Source organism: Stegodyphus dumicola, chromosome 12 (assembly GCF_044657685.1).
Source record: "Stegodyphus dumicola isolate Sdum_Otavi_A_Nest chromosome 12, ASM4465768v1".
NCBI classification, from domain to species: Eukaryota; Metazoa; Arthropoda; class Arachnida; order Araneae; family Eresidae; genus Stegodyphus; species Stegodyphus dumicola.
Genome location: NC_140779.1, coordinates 48,297,148 through 48,314,696, shown reverse-complemented (window position 1 = coordinate 48,314,696; position 17,549 = coordinate 48,297,148). Strand labels below are relative to the sequence as shown.

The window sequence follows — 17,549 nt, the reverse complement described above, 5'->3', positions numbered from 1 at the left end:
ATTTTAAATAACAGACCATAGCCAGTGTGAATCATTTAATGGATGCCAGATATAACCGGTGTTATTAATGAAAGACTTGAGTGCAGCTGTTTTAAAGGCATAAAGTGTGATTTTAAGCAATGATTTTACACACTGAATGACTATCATGAGAATTTCTAAGAGTTCGAGAAACAGCTTTAAAAAAAAACCTTTATTGCATGTTAACAAATTTAATTGTTTTGAAATCTATTTCTTGTGATTATTTAAAAATATTAGGTAACTATATAAGACCGAAACATAAACAGTGAATTGAGTATTATAATTTTTAAACCTCTTCATAAATCAATTCATTGAACTACATTTTATTTATTAGTGCCATCGAAAATGTACCAAACCCAATAGAAAAATATACATCATTAAATCACATCATGTTTCATATGCTTACACTTTTTATAAAGTGTTGTTTTCTTGTGAAAAGATTGTCATAAAAATTAAGACTTATTTTAGGAATCTTATATTTTTCACTATGAACCGAAATACAGAAATATGAAACTTAATTCATTGGAAGAAAGCTGCCTTTCTGTTGAATATTTTATAGAAGGATAGCTATAACATTTTTAAAGCATAATGATCCATTTCTTGAGTCCGGTCAATCTTGGGAAGAGAATCTAAAAAAAATATTTCTGGTTACTGATATCATAATAAAAAGGGATAAAACGTGAGCTTCTAAATTAAAATGAAAATAATAAAAAGAAGCCGTGAAAATATGCATAATTCATGACAGAAATGATTACGAAGCAATAACAAAAAATGCGCATGTTACGTTTTCATTATGAAACTTGAAATCATGAATACTAGTTCCTTTTCTGCAGGAAACAAAATTTTGATTCTAATTATAGATGACAGTAGTTCTCAGAACTATGAGTAAAAGACGTACGAGACAGTAACCTCATAGCTTTGCTTTAGCTCACAGTAAAAAGCATATAACCTCTTGTCCGTAGATAGTTACTTTTGTCATTCGCGGTCACCCGTTGGTAAATAATTACATGATAATGATTAAACCTTGACCGTGATCTGATCAAAATCCGATTTTCGAAAGATTTAACCTAAATAAATATAGGTGGCACATTCTAAACCAGTAGTTCTCAACCTTTTCTGCCCCATGCACCCCTTTCACCATTGCTAGGCGATCTTTTCTCACCTCTCCTTTCTAAAGCTCAAAAAATACATGTACATTTATGTAAATTTAGACTATTTTTAATGTGTTTTAAAATTTAAACATAAAAGAAGTACAGTAGATGTTGACAAATGGCATAGCTTTAAAAACAGTAGTTTTTAATGTTCACAAACTAGAACTAAATTCTTAACAGGTGAATAAAAGTCTACCGCATTCCCTCCCCCTGAAGTTATGAATTCTCCTGGTTGAGAACCCCTGTTCTAGAATAATGCATAATGAAAAAAAAAAAAAATCATGGGGGTTTATTTAGGCAAGTATGAATGCTTTTGGGCAGATGAATGGATCTAGGTATTAAAATGCAATCTAAATACAAAACAGATCGTTATATTACTGTTAATTAAAGACATAAAAATTTGAGAGATTATGCAGCAACAAGGAATGGAAAATACAATCAGATTTTTCAACCAAAAGGACTTTATTTAAAAATCTTGTTTTAAGACTTTATTTAAAGATCTTGTTCTTTAACAGTTTAAACTATTAATGCACTAAATTTCACCATCAGTCCCCTAAAGTTACATATTCAGTATTTTCATTTGCTATCAAGTACATTATGGAATTTTTTTAGATTAAGTTATAAGGTATTTTTCCCGCCTTCCTAGCGTGCCTTCGTGGTGTAGTGGTCAGCACACTGAGCCGGTATTTCAGAGGTCCGTGGTTCAATTCCCGGCGAAGGCGTTTGCTAATTTTTCATCTCCTGCTTCTTAAAAAAAAATTTAAAAAAAAAAAATAAAAATAAAAATAAATAAAAAAACCTAATGTCTCTACAAAGTAAATCTTTTTTAAGTTCCAAAAACTCTATGTTTAAATACAGTGAGCAATCACACAGCTGTTAATGGTATTTTCACTTTGCAGATTGGATTATTTAATTTAGATAAAACGCAGGAAGATCATCTGCCAAAGCTTACGTTCTGTTGTTGAACGGTATTTCAGTATATAGAATTCGGGGTCCAAAGCCCCTCAGTTTCTTTGTCATAAGCCTTTTGAGAGAACTCTGAAATCGCCGGATTACATGTGCCACCGTTCTGCAAAAGCACTACATTCAAAAACATCCATGTCTTGTTAGGTATTCGAAAAACAACATTTACTATTCAAGGTGCTGTATTTGTAAACAACATTATGTCCAAGATGTGCTTAATGTGTTTTCAAGCAAGTAAGAAACCGAAACAGCTGGAAAAACTGTCAGCCGTTAAAGACGTAAAATTTTCAAGAAGATTTGTCAAATGTATTGCAATCCTCCACAGAATGTTAAAAAATCTGCTCTGAAAGTATATAGTACTGTTAATTCTTCGTTATTCAGACTTATTGAATTCAGTACTTGATTCCATATTTCATATCCAGTTGAAAATTATTTGCGTTTAAAAACGATTATTAGATTATTCTGAATTGTGAAGAAGTATTTCAAGTTTCTCCTGAAGGACGTATACTACGTGTGGCATGCGGGGTATCTTTAAAATTCGGAATCCTGGACTTGACGCATCACTATTGCACTTATTGATCTTTTCTCCATACAACTGTTGTGCATTTTCCAGCTTCATCAAAAGTTGTACGTACGTTGCTGTTAGCTGCATCAGTAAACACACAAACGGCCGAACGTTAAAGTCGTTGAACACTGGTAGTTCAGTCCGGGGTTCGAATCCCATCGAACGGACTGATTTGCATGGGCGTTTCCTTGGTGTATACGGTGTATTAGTCCTTTGTGTATATAGTTTCCCTTAGAAAATCCTTCACGAAAGCTACCCTCCTTATAGGCTGATAGCCTTCGAGTGCTTTGTCGTAATCAAATAAATCGACCAACTAGCTGTCTCAGTAGGCATTTCGTAGTTTTAAGTCACATATTACAAGAAGTTAAAAAGCGCCATATTCTGTCTTTGAACAGTTTCAAAAAGTGAGGAGAAACAAAACTAAGAAGTTACTACAACACGAAAAGTTGATCATAATACATTTATTTAAGAAGCATATGAAGTTATGATACCAAATTAGATGCATCGCACCCTTTCTTAATATAATCCAAGTAGTGTATCATTCATGTACACAAAAACTTTTAAACTGAATTCAAGATAAATTCCAAGCTGTCAAATTATTAGTCATATAGTACATAATATAATATAGACTATTAATCTATATGATATTAAATAACAGAATGCTCTGCCTTTGCAAAACTTTCCCTCGTACTTACTTTAGAGGATTAACGCCACCATGTGTAAAGAGGATGGTACTGAACTGGATGAATGAGGGGCACGGTCTTCAGTGGAACGTTATGATGCCATTGGAGAGTGTACATACCAGGCCAGACAACTGTCTCCACAGGCTTCTTCTCTTCTTTCTTCTCCTCTTCCTTACCATAAACTGCTGCTATAAGTAATGCAGCGAAGATAACTGCAAACTATGAAGATAGAAATCAGTTGTTAAGAAAAGTGTTTTACTTTTAAAAGGCAAAATATGGTAACTAATAAAAACATCATGAGGTAGACAGTAAGAAGGAGAGGCCCTAACCGGTTTTCCCCACACACTGTTTTGAAGCACTGACGATCCCTTTGTGGTGACCAAAACATTCAGTGACTTAGCATTATGGATCAATGGGTTTTGACACGATCGGATGTAAATATTTCTAATTACGTCGTAAACATACAAATAAATGTATAAATTTTCTTTTTCTACAATATTTCATAGTCCTAGGTATGTGATTAGAATACATTTTTAAGCAACATTTCACTCTGAACGGAATTAAATGCTATAATTTTCACAGAACAGTTTGCTAGGAGGGGTTTAATTTGAATGAAATATTTTCACAAGTTTTCGTTAATTACAATAGGAAAAAAAAATAAGGTAATTCGATTTTATACGGTTAAGGATTAGAAAAATTAAGATCAAATTAATAAAGTAGTTAAGTAATTTAAAAGTCATAAAGTAATTTTAATATTATTAATGTTAAAATTATACATTATTTCTTTTCTATTTATTAATAGAGCTTCTTTCTAAAATACGTTCTCAAATATGACATAATTTTTTAGCTTCTGAGTCATCTTTTAAATCGAGAAATCTAAATGAATTTATAATAAATGCTCTATTCGGTCCATTTCAAATTAGAGCACCTTTTATTTTAATAGTGAAAGACGTTAAATATTAGTGCTCATTTCCATGTACTTAAATTTCTCTGAATATTTCTAAAAGAGAATAAAAAAAAAGGATTTTTTTAAATATTATTTAAAACTTGTAACTAAGTTATTATAAAATGTAAGGGAATAATTCTTTTAATTATACTTATCAGATTTTTTTTACCATTAATTTCAACAATACATATTCTAAAACTCTTCTTTATTACTTCCTTAAGTATGCATCTTATAGAATTTTCTTTATAATACCTTTTAACAGATTGCTTTCCAGTACGAACAATTCTTGCTTAAATGGCTTTATAAACGTATTTGTCAACAGTATTTCAATTTATGTGTACAATTCAATGTTGTATATTTAGATAATATTTGTAATCATTATAAATTTAAATACATTTAAAAATTAGATTTATTTTATTTAAAACATTTTGGCGTTCGAAACATAAAATAAAAGTAGCGAATACTTTATCAATCATCGAAAGACGTATACAATTTTAAAGCTACCGCAAATTCGCTGTTGCAAGTTATCGAAAAATAACAAAGATGTGATTTTTGGGTGAATGTCACTAAACTATACAAATTGCTATTAGCCGTCACACAGTGAATGTTTCTTTTGTGCGGAAAAGCCGCGTTTTTCGGTTTGTATGGAACTGTCGTGTATCGAAATACTATCAGAGCACTGTCAAGAGAGCTTCTGAATGTAAACAAAAAACACCCTATTTGGAGATCGAAGCCTCGGAGCAATGCTTCACTCGTAGTGCGGGGTTGGCCCCTCTTTCCTTTCTTATCTCCATGGAAGTACCCATGTATTCATGTATTGCCCATCAATAACAGTATGGTTAAAATCACTAATTCGACTGGATTCTTATCATGAAGAATGGGCGAACTGCCTAACATCCCGTATTTCATTACATCTTCTGGCACCTTGTTAGATCACTGAATTTTCCGGTTTCTTAATTTTTAGCCTTTACTATCGAAAGTGCTTAGGAAAAGGCTCCCTGGCAATAAATAAAATTTATTGAATTAATGAAACTTAAATTATATAAATTCCATTCCCTCATCGCTAGTGATTTTGAGTATAAATTTTCTCTTTTAACTTTTATTAGATTTGAGGTGTTTTAATCTACAATAGATATTTGTAGAAGTTCTTATGAAGATTCAATTCATGTCTTATCTGCTACTGATTGTATTTAATTTTGTTTCACACCTTTATGTAGTGCATTACTAAATTTATTCAAGAAATATTATTTATGCTAATTATTAATTTTGTTTGCATCGCATTTAAAACTACTGTAATTTTATTATATTAATGCTTTCTTTCCACACACAAAATTTGTTTCAAGTGTAAGAAAATTACAGCATCAAATTACCAAAGAACAGGAAATGCAGAATATCGGATTAAATACTAAGATATTTTACATTAGAGTCATGTAGTTTCATGGAGTTTACCGCATGCACGTTACGCAAGCGGTAAACCATAAAACTTATATGAGCTAAGTTCATATAGCTTACATATACACTGGTCATCAAAATTAAATGATAATGAGAAAATATAAGCTCACTAAATTAATGTTGCAACTAGAGCCCAATGCTATAATTATTTATGTTAATTAAATACAATTCAACACAAAATTGCACCTCCGCGCACACGTTAGGATATATGTAAATTCAGTAAATGATAACGTGGTGCGCAATGGATGCATGTTGGAATTCCGGTCTTTAGCGTCGTTTAAAACGAATGTGGTTTCTGAGAGTGATAGTTATGGTTCGAAAGCGTAATTTAAATGAAGGTCAAAAATGGCGACGAGGGAGATCAAACACAAATGGAGACCGCACAAGATCTGAACATCTCTAAGAATATCATATCAAGAGTTTGGAGCCGCTTTTAAATACTGGATCAGTTGATAGATAGCCTTGTCAAGGACAACCAAGAGCAACAACTACATCAGAAGACCGTTTTCTGTCGTTGTCTGCTCGAAGAAACCCTGATGTGGATACAAGAGAGTTGGTTTTTAGACCTTCAGTAATGTGCATCCCAGTATGATCTTAGGCTGTGGAATCGTTACCATTGGGATCAAAACCCATGTGGACGCCGGAGAATTACCACAACTGTAGACGATCGCTTCCTGTTGCTGTGTGCAAGATGCCGTAGATCCCTAACAGTAATAAAATATTTTCGACAACTGGTGTCGCATCTTCCTATTGCTGCAGGACAGCCCATATCCTACCAAGCTGTGTTGCGTCGACTGCTTGAAGGTGGACTGTACGTCTAACGGCCTGTGGTTTGTGTTCCTTTGTCCCCATCGCATGTCAGAGCGCGGTCGAACCAGGCCTCTGAACATTACATTTGGACACTAGAGCAGTGGAACCACGTACTCTTTACGGATGAATCTCTATTTAACATCTACAACGATTCCAAAAGAGCAATGATATGGTGAGAGTCAGGGACCACACTATCGAGCGTCATATGACGTCGGAAGAGATCATTACAAAGAATACTTACTTATATGGGCTGGGATAGCAATGAACGGCCGCACCATCCTCTGCGTGATTCATAGGAGTACCGTCACAGCCGCCCGATTTCGCAACGAAATGTTGCACCCTCTTGTGTGTCCTGTTATCGCTGCAATGGATAACGAAATTTATGCGATATTTATGAACTATCACTCCCACCTGCTTAGAGATAGATTTATCTGGAGAATGAAACTATTTCCCATCTGCCGTGATCTGCTAGATAACCGGAGCTGAATCATTGGGAGTATGTGTCGGACATGTTGGGATGACGGATAGCAGATCGCAGTGTGCCGCCAGCTGCCTTGTACTAGTTCTGGCATAGATTACTACAGGAATGGGCGCTATTGCCACAACAAGAGATCAACAACACTATTGCCAACTTGCCTCGCTTTGTCAAGCGTGCAGTTCAGTATCATCCCTTTATTTGTGTGATCTTTCCATTATACATTCTTCTGACCCATTCGGTTCTTTTGCGATGTGATGGTCGTAATACATGTGTTTTTGTATATTGTTTGCTGTGTGGTTTAGTAATGTCACACCAACCTCTTGGATCAGTTTCATGCATATGGATGAAATAGTCTTTGTTTTATTCCGTGTTTAGCCTTTGTTGCTTATTTTAGCAGGAGTGTATTTGAATTAAAGTATAACGAATGAAAATGTTTTTCAGGTATCAAACTTTAGATTCCAGACAGAAAATAAATATAAATTTGAATTTTTTTCCCTTTGTGACGGTCCTTATTATTGTTTATTCATGTTTTATAAATACTTAGTAAACGAAATTTTTTAAACATTTTTTTATTTTGAAAATAAAAATTTTCATTTTATTAAAAAAAAAATTCTGGCCCATCAGCTGTTTTCAGATCGAGCATTTAGCCCACATACATTGTGAGTTTGAGACCATTGCCTTACAGTATTATTTTCATTATTCTCTCCAGTTTTGTAATAAAGTATATTGAACAGGATAAGGATAATAATTTGTACAGACTCATTAGGTTTTCATTGCCAGAAAAGCGCTCTTGCAGAAATTTGAAGCATAAATCTTTTATATGCTAACTGAACGCGCTAACCCCTACACCGCAACAGCATGCATGGGATAATGAAATAATTTCCTATAATCTCCCCTGCTTAAAGGTCGATTGTGGAGAGGCACGAGACCCAGGCGAACAAATCCAAGTAGTGAGGAATTATTATCCATTGTACAAGCTATTAGAATTTATATAACCCAGGAAACAAGAAGAATCAAATTTGATCATACCGAGATTCGAACCACGGATCTTCAGCTTCGAGCTTAAATCAGTTTATACCACGACAGCACGCGCGGGGGAGACAGTAATGACATGATTCGTTATAAATTAAAGCAAAGGAATCGATATAGTGTGCTTCAAATAAAAATTAAGGACTTGCTTTATTTTTGATGAGCTTAAAAATTAAAATGCTACCTCTTCGCATTTTCTTAAAAATTACACTTGAAATCATAACATTAGAGCTCAACCTATAGCAAGTATTAGCACAAATATCTTCCTTTGTTCTTATCCAAACCTTGTCCTTAATTATCCATTTTCTTATTACTATTTCGATTTTCTAAGGTTTATATTATGAGTAAATGCAATTGTGCGTGGGTGGAGTTACTTATCATAACCTTGGACTGAAAAAATAAGGTTAATTTTAATAATCCTTTAGTAATTATGTTTAATTTTTTTTAATAATTTGGTGGTTTGTTGTGACACGGCTAAATTCTGTAAATATCATACATACAAAAGTAATTAAACTTGGGCTTCAACAATTATTTTAAATCATAATTTGATAAATATAATATTTGCTTGTTTTTTGTTACGAGCTCCTATTTAAAATGTGCTTTACTGCGCAGCAGTCGTACCGGCCCAAGTTAAAGATGATGTTTTTCTGGAAATTCCCTTTTCTGAGTAAATATTACTATCCTATATATGTCTTTAAAATTTAAAAACTATATTTTAGAATATGTTATTGCTTTTTCATGCTAAATGGAAACGGATTTATTTAGGTTTACGTAAAAATATGTATTTACACATTTAATTACTTTAAGAAAACCTCCAACATATCTAGCTCACATGCGTTGAGTTATCTTGCGTTGTTACTTCAAAATTTAATAGTCTGTCCATTTGTGAAGTCCTCTTTAATCGTCCCACAGTGATACAAAAATTCGATTGATTATATGCAAATAAACAAAATCGCTATTCATGCATCTTCTGTTTAACAAAGTTCGTTTACGGCGCTGAACTTTTCTAATGATTTGTATTTGTACTTATTTCCGCTTAACGGTGGAAAAAAAATAAAATAAAATAAAAAAATAAAAAAATAAAAATCTGAGAAGAAAAATAGTGAAAATAGAGTTTAGCCATTATTTTCACCTAACCGGAGAGTTAGAGAGAATTTTTCGGTTGATTAAAAAGGATTCAACGATTACCATTTGCAATAATTATTGAAAAGTACGATATAACATATATGCAGATACTTCTGAATGCCTGCACAGAACTGCAAAAGACTTCTAATATGTATTGTTCCAAATGGCCGGACACTTAATGCATTCATCGATACTGTCCATAACACATGGGACATGTAGCCGTCTGTCTCATTATAAAATCTAGTCTTTGCTAACATACACTGTTACTAGACCTACCTTGGAAGTCTGTATAACGGCTTATCGCAAAGATTAGATGATGAATACGACAGGGTAAGGATATAAAAGACTCTTTCATTGAACACAGTTATTTATAGATGGCACTTACTTACGTGCTTACACTGTCAGCAACCACTTGGGGTGAGGAATTTAAAGATAATGTAGCTAAATTTTAAAGTAACTGTAATGCAAGACTACACTTAGTAGACTCGAAAAGACTAGCAGGTTGACTCAGAAGCTTACACCGGCGAGACACTAATTTCGGCGGCAAGAATGCGAAGCCGAGTTTCAAAATTCAGACAGCTAGTAGCAATAGCAACGTGCGCACTCAACAACGAAAGCATTCTCTGACTAACCTTTTCACTACATCAGTTTAAACACACTCTCATTCACCCTAATTCATTTACATACTGGCGAGGAAACGCAAAAGAAACCAGAAAGGACAGAAAATGCTAACGAATTAAAATAACTATTAGTAAAAAATAATAAAATCTTACATCATACCGAGAATATTCTCCAGAGTGCACCACAAGGGCTGATCGATTTGCACTCGCGAGAAAACAGAAGCTCCGTCTGAACAATTTTGATATAGGGGGATGGGTCTTATGGTCCCCCACTCCTCTCCTGCTACCCCTATCTTTTTCGAGAGACTTTCGGATTTCCAGTATTTTTAATACCCCCATGCAGCATACTTACACACATCTCCAGGATTCGAGCCGGAGTCCAAAGACATCACAGCCAGCATCGCTAACCGCGAATACTGAAAAGGTGGCACACTCTAACATAAATACGAATTTTCACGCTTGTTTGTTATACAGAATTCAAAATAAAGTTCCCAAATTGAGTTACTTTGTACACAAGCTTGTTTTGCGCAGCGCATTTTGGTCTCAAGAAAGTTACCTGCGTCTTATACGTGAAGGACACAGGTTAACTTTCAATACTGAATGCTATTTTTAGCCCGGATAAAGGTCTAGACACACATAACATCTTCTACATCTACATGTGTGTGGCCTTCTAAATAAGGGTGCGTCTTATATGCCAGGGCGTTTTATATACCGTCAAATACGGTAACTACTGCTTTTGCCATGCGTTGGTATTATTTATACTTTATTTGTGTTCTGGTAAAATTTGATATGCTATTTTTCTACAAATGGCAACTGCTTCTTCGCTTTACTTTATTTTGTCTTATGAAAATTTCACAGAAACACTTTATTTCGGTTGGCTCATTTATATTAATAAAATGCGGAGACATATTAATTAGGGCAAACATAGGAGGGCTATCTGTCTTTATTAATGACCTTCTAAGAGGAACTGATTCATATTCATTTCACAAAAAGCAATGAAAATGAACATGCTACCAGCCTATTCGCCAGAATTCGAACGCTGATCGAACTGCTAGCGTTCAATGTTCTTATTCACGCAGCCACAAGTTGGTTTCAGGTTATTCTTTAATGGTTTCCGAAAAGCAAGAAAAAATAGTAAAATGAAAAAACTGATGCAGTTAAATTTTTGGAATATTAGTCAGTTTAGAAATTATAATTTTGACTTAATAAATAATACCTTATCTTGAGCATGAAACGATATTTTTAAAGTGGCTTTTTGAACATCTTATTCGTTTAATATGCGCAGTTTGGTATTTAAAAAGTATATTAAGAGAGAAAGTAATAGTAAGATAAACTGCATGCGATACTGAACTTTAAAATAAGAATTGGCTGAATAATGTTTTTCACACGCACTTGCATTCTTAAATTTATGGGACATGTGTCTTTAAGGTCAAAGGTTATTCTTAAATGGTGTTTCAAAGAATGACAATAACGGAAATTTAAATTCAGATTACAATAAACTAATATTAAAAGCGAAATTTAATTCCCTCAGGAACGCTTTATAGGCCTCCCTATTTTTCATGGCGGAAGGGAAACTGTATTTCATAGCCCTCGGCAGAATTCGAATCCCCGGAGAAAGAATGGATATTTTTATGTGTATTGTATCTCTGTACGATCAGTGGGGAAATTCTACTATCCGGCCACTTTTACCTGTACATGTGTATTAAGTCTGCCGTACAGCCGGTACAGTGGTACATACTGATTGCTGTACCGATGACCGGAGAAGACATGGATGTTTGTTTGTAAGCGTATAGTGTCTGTGTGGCAAGGGTGCACTTCAAATAGACGGTAAGCCAAATATCTTCTCGAGAGGCTGGTGATAGGGAAAGAGAGGTGGGTGATCTTCAGACTGCCTTCCGGGTTGTTCTCCTTTAAAATTGGTGTGGAAACTTAAGAGTTAGCTAGACAATGCAAGATCACAATCATCTGTTGTATTATAGACTACCTATGGTCTGGCCTAGCTCCTACCTGCATCCGTGTGTTGTACCTACCACCCTAATGAGCATGATGGTTAGAGAAACTGTGGGTACGGATCACCCCCCCAGGGTGTTTCCTTATCAGAATTGGGGTGGAACTGTACAATTAATGTGGCACTGTGCTTGTATAACTTATGATGAAAATCTGGAGTCCCGCCAACTTCTACCTGTATATTTTATCTTTGCAGTCTTAGGGTACTGCTGTCGAGCTTAAAGTCCTTTCGAGAGGCTGATGGAAGGGAAGTAGAAATGGGAGACACTCGGATTCGTCTCCCGAAGAGTATCCTTAAAATGTAGGAAGGAATTGGATAATTTTAAACTGACATCTGTGTGCTGCAAAAAGCCAAGACAATAAAGGATGCAATTTTTACCTCTTGGCCACAATAAAATTCGTAGATTTGATCTGATAATATGATAAAATGATATGATAAAATTCGTAGATTAGATCTCATATATGCCAGGGCGTTTTATATACCGTCAAATACGGTAACTACTGCTTTTGCCATGCGTTGGTATTATTTATATTTTATTTGTGTTCTGGTAAAATTTGATATTGTAACAGACCTATTTAAGTGTAATTGAACTATTTTATTCATGTCATGGACTGTAACCGAACTATTTTATTTAAACGCCATCTCGTGGCGATATGAAAAAACGTCAGTCGACCTCCAGTCGCCATGATGATAGCTTACTATGTTATGTTATTCTCAATGTTTGATGTTCCATTTCGTTTATGTTTCATTTTTATATATATTTCTTTTGTTTGTAACCGTTCCTGTGTGCTCTGTTAATAAATCCTTTTAAAGCTAGCCGGCATTTGTGTCTATTGAGGAACGGCTACATCACATTGGCGCCCAACTAAATTTGAATCCAAAAATGGCGCAACAAAATGTTTAGAATTTCTGTTTGGCTTTAACAAGCTCTTACTCCCGAATTTAACTTTTAGTTGCTGGAGATCGGCTCAGTTTCTTTTCAGGTGTGGACTACTGGTCAAATATTCTGGAAACCAATTCTGGAATTAAAATTGTCATACCGTGCTGCTAGCAGATCGAATCATCAACTGGACAATTTCAACGGAAAAGATAAGTTTCGTTTACATTATCGTTTAATCTGAGTTTAAAGTTCTTTTAAACTGATTATTTATTATAAGCTGCTTCTTAAAGCAAATGTAAATTCTTTACTGAAATCTCATTTATTGATACTACATAAGAGTATTAAACGAAAGCAAACAGCTTTCTGTTAACCAAACGTTATTTCTTGAATTGTAATTTGTTATTTTAAAATGTTAATTCGCATAGTAAATTAATTTGTGAATAATATTGTTTCACTGAATACATGTTTTGATGTTAAAGTTTGAATATATTCATGGACGTTGTTCATTAGAATTTATTAGTTTCGCTTCTGCATACAGCAGCAGATGCAGATGTTTTCCCCCCGCGGAAATGTTTAGACTAGCGATGATTTATGATGTGTTTACGTCAAATCTTTTATTATTTTTATTTCCTTTGAGTGCTGTTGTTCCTTATTAAATGTTTTATTCTACATAAAATAAAATATTGTACTTGTTGATTTATCTTTCGACGAACATTTTGAGAAGATGATTATAGTATAATACTTTAAGAAAATACGATTGTTTTCCTTTAATGAATGCATGTCTTAAAAAATATTTCTTGAAGCGAAAGAAAATAATTATGAATAAAATCGAATGACTATTTAAATAAAGTAAAAGAGTTACTAAGTGTGTGTTGCTTAATCAGCTTAATATTTTGTTAAGATTAAGATTTCGAAGAATTCAGCTTAAATATAAAAGCTTATGGTAAGACATTTATGTATGTTTTGTATGTTTTGCTAACTAGTAAACAATTTTTGAGCAATTTATTATATGTTATTTTCTTGATACAAGTTGAATTTATGAGGGCATTTTATGATATTTTTACGACTTCGAAATAATAAACTTTGTGAGTATTATTGTTTACATTTATAAATACTGTTTAATAGTGGTATATAAATGTACGAGTAACATTGTTTACATTCATACATGCTGTTTAATAGGGGTATATACATTTTACTTAAAGGTATAATTATTAATTCTAAAATACTGTATTGTGAATAAAATCGAAATAACAACAAATTCAACTTCATCTTTTTCCTCCCCCCTGACCTCTCATATAATTATGGCTTACCTTGCCAAAGCACGAAAAGAGGATTTAAAAACTCTCGCTGCAGAACTGGGTTTCACTGTAAACGACACTATGCGAGTAATAGATCTTAAAGATCTTATTGTCAATTCTGACACTTATGATGAGGCTTTTACCAGGAATCTTCTGGAAACTTTAATCGAAACTAGACAACAAAAACAACGTGAAAGCAACGATCTGGAGACACGTCAAAGAAAAGAACAAGAACTTTTATTAGAATTGGAACGTTTAAAATTAAACCTGGCAGCTGCTAGCTCAAACCCTAACTATGCCGCATTTGCTTCAAATGCAGCTATTGGAACAAATATTCAACACCTAATCCCTAAATTTACAGGAACTTCTGACATTGCAACCTACCTGAAAATTTTTGAAAGACAATGTGAGAAAGTTAATATAAAACAAATAGATTACATCACTCATCTCCTACCTCTTCTGCCTATAGACATTTCGCAAATTATTTTAAGAGAACCAAAAGACAAATTAGAAGATTATTCTTACATCAAGAACATTCTGCTACAAAGATTCAAATTAAATGCTGAATCATTTCGAATTAAACTTACTACACACCAAAAACACCCTGGGTCCTTATGGAAAGATTTTGCTTACGAATTAAACAATTATCTCGAAGAGTGGCTTCATAGTCTCGATGTTACAGACTTTGAATCACTCAAAGACTTGGTCCTGACGGATCAGCTTAAAAGAAGAGTCAGTAGTGACGTTAAGGAGCATTTTATTGATACTTGGGGAAAAATAAAGAGTTCATCTGAATTAGTACAGAAATTGGATGATTATGAAGCTGTACGTGTTAAAAATACGAACTATAAAACTCAGCTTCCTGGCAGGCGAAACTATTCTTACAAACCAACTAATCCATCCAAACACAAAGTAGAAAATCGAACAAGTGACATACAGGAAACTCATAAAACCTTTTCAAATCGTGTTCAGCAACAAACAGAGGAAAAGCGACCTCCTTTAACATGCTATGGGTGCGGAAAAACTGGTTTTATCAAGTCTAAATGTCCAGACTGTAACCCCCCAAAGACTTCAAATTCATCAAATTTTGGCACTATCCAAATCCGATCCTGTTTATCTTCCACTCGGACTGCTGTATTTCCAATTAGTATTGGTGGTGTTTCCGGTACAGCTTTCGCCGACACTGGTGCTAGTCACTCAATTGCAAGTGAATCCCTCTATCATATTCTGCAAAAACAAGATGCAGTATTTGAAAAGACAACACTACAGGTGTCTTTCGCTGATGATTTGGTATCTGAAAAAGAGGTACTTCGCACCGAACAAATCATTCTTCTCGAAGGCAGAGAGTTCAAAACTCCGATCCTTGTGTTGCCTGATGCCAAAAATAACTCGACTCTGTTAGGAACTGACTTTCTTCAAAAAGCTAAAATTGTTTTAAATCTTGCTGAAAATAAGTGGAACTTTTCTGATGAACCTCGAAGAAAATATAGCTTCGTGAAACCTCATCAATCCCAAGTACTGGAAGAAACCCCAGTTGTTGTAAACAACTGCCGACTACGAGAAAATGAAGGACAGCAATTAACTACAGCCCAACGGCTTGCAACTGATGCATTGCTTAACAAATATCACACTGTCTTCAAAGTAGGGGGAGAAGCCACTAATCAAAAGCCATCTGGCTTCCTTCAAACTCCAGTCTATGCTCAACGTTTTGAGACCTTGTCAATTGATCTTTTCGGTCCCCTTCATGAAACACCGTCTGGTGAAAAATGGATTTTTATTGTGCAGGACTGTGCCACGAAGTGGACAGAACTATTTGCTTTAAAGGAAGCCACGACCAGAGAATGTGCCACTATTCTTTTGGAGGAAGTCGCCCTTCGATTTGGGTTACCCAAGAAAATAATAAGTGATAATGGTACCCAGTTTACTAGTGCTGTTATGCAACAACTATGCTATATCTTGAACATTGATCAAAGTCTTACTCCTGTCTATCACCCACAATCTAACCCAGTTGAAATGAAGAATAGAGATCTGAAACCACGTTTAGCAATACTTGTTGGTAACGACCATCAGTCATGGAAGGATAAGCTGCCATTAATAAGGTTTGCTTTGAATACAGCCAAATGTGATTCAACTGGACATTCTGCTTCTTTTCTTCAATTTGCACGAGAGTTATGAACCTTAGATGATGTAAAGCATGATATAAAAGCCGTAATTGAGAACGATAATTTTGTTCCCGAAATTACTCCATATTTGAAACGTTTTGCAAGAAATGTACAACAGGTACGAGAAAGAGTCGAATTGCATCAAGATAAACAGAAACGTTATGCTGACAGAAAACGAAGAGAAACACCGAAATTCGTTCCTGGAGATAAAGTTTGGGTCACCCTCCATCCAATCAGCAAAGGTCCACTGAAGAAAACTGCTAAATTCATGCCCAAGAGAGATGGTCCTTATGTGATAGTGACTACAAGATCTCCAACCACTTATGATATTGCCGATCCTCATGAACCAGACAAAATTCTCGGCAAGTATCATGTTTCAGCCTTGAATCCATATCAAGATCGAAATAAGTTTCAAAACACAGCTCGTGTAACTCCAGTGGTTCCTTTAAAGAAAAGAGGACGCCCGAAACGTGTAATACCACCCGAATCTGCACCTGTTGCACAAGGTGCTGGTGACGCTAAATTTCCTGCTTGTCAAACTGGAGCCCATTCATCTGATTCTCCGCCCGCTGCACAAAGTAGACAAAGGTCAGTTCCTGACTTCTTGCCGAGACGTCTACGAAGTCAGAGGGGGAGGATGTAACAGACCTATTTAAGTGTAATTGAACTATTTTATTCATGTCATGGACTGTAACCGAACTATTTTATTTAAACGCCATCTCGTGGCGATATGAAAAAACGTCAGTCGACCTCCAGTCGCCATGATGATAGCTTACTATGTTATGTTATTCTCAATGTTTGATGTTCCATTTCGTTTATGTTTCATTTTTATATATATTTCTTTTGTTTGTAACCGTTCCTGTGTGCTCTGTTAATAAATCCTTTTAAAGCTAGCCGGCATTTGTGTCTATTGAGGAACGGCTACATCACAATATGCTATTTTTCTACAAATGGCAACTGCTTCTTCGCTTTACTCCATTTTGTCTTATGGGGTGAGACAAGTCACAATTACAGCACCCTTTACAGACGAAGTCATGTAAGCGACGAGCTTGATAATATGCATTTTATTAAAAAACTGAGAATATATTTTTAAATTTTATGATTTCATTCTTAGATGACATCAAAACTTGCATACTATCTCGTAGGCCATTGGAATTTACAACATTCAGTAAACCTTTTCAATTGGACTTTCAAAAGTTACAGTTACCTTAGAGAAAGTTGACCAGTTGTCGTGAACGTTCCCTAACCATGTCGTATTTTTATGAAAATGAGAAAATTAAATCAGAACAAAATTCTCAATCAACCTAGATCTTTTCGTATTTGCCATAGCATTTATGAAACTAAATAAAAATTCACTGATA

At 34.6% G+C, this 17,549-nt stretch overlaps 1 long non-coding RNA gene across 5 annotated transcripts in view; it reads right to left on the bottom strand.

The window, feature by feature from the left end:
• Positions 1-477: 477 nt before the first annotated feature.
• The window catches only part of LOC118200160 (uncharacterized), a 92,712-nt gene continuing 75,640 nt past the window's right edge, over positions 478-17,549 (bottom strand). For 2 of the 5 annotated variants that reach the window (XR_015044413.1, XR_015044412.1), the window contains 2 exons: positions 3,393-3,599; positions 478-647 (listed from right to left, as the gene is read on the bottom strand). This is a non-coding gene — a long non-coding RNA (uncharacterized LOC118200160). Of the gene's footprint in view, positions 648-3,392; positions 3,600-6,829; positions 6,849-10,000; positions 10,020-10,192; positions 10,214-17,549 lie in introns of those variants that run through there. The other 3 variants (XR_004760040.2, XR_004760041.2, XR_004760039.2) reach the window with 3 other exon arrangements.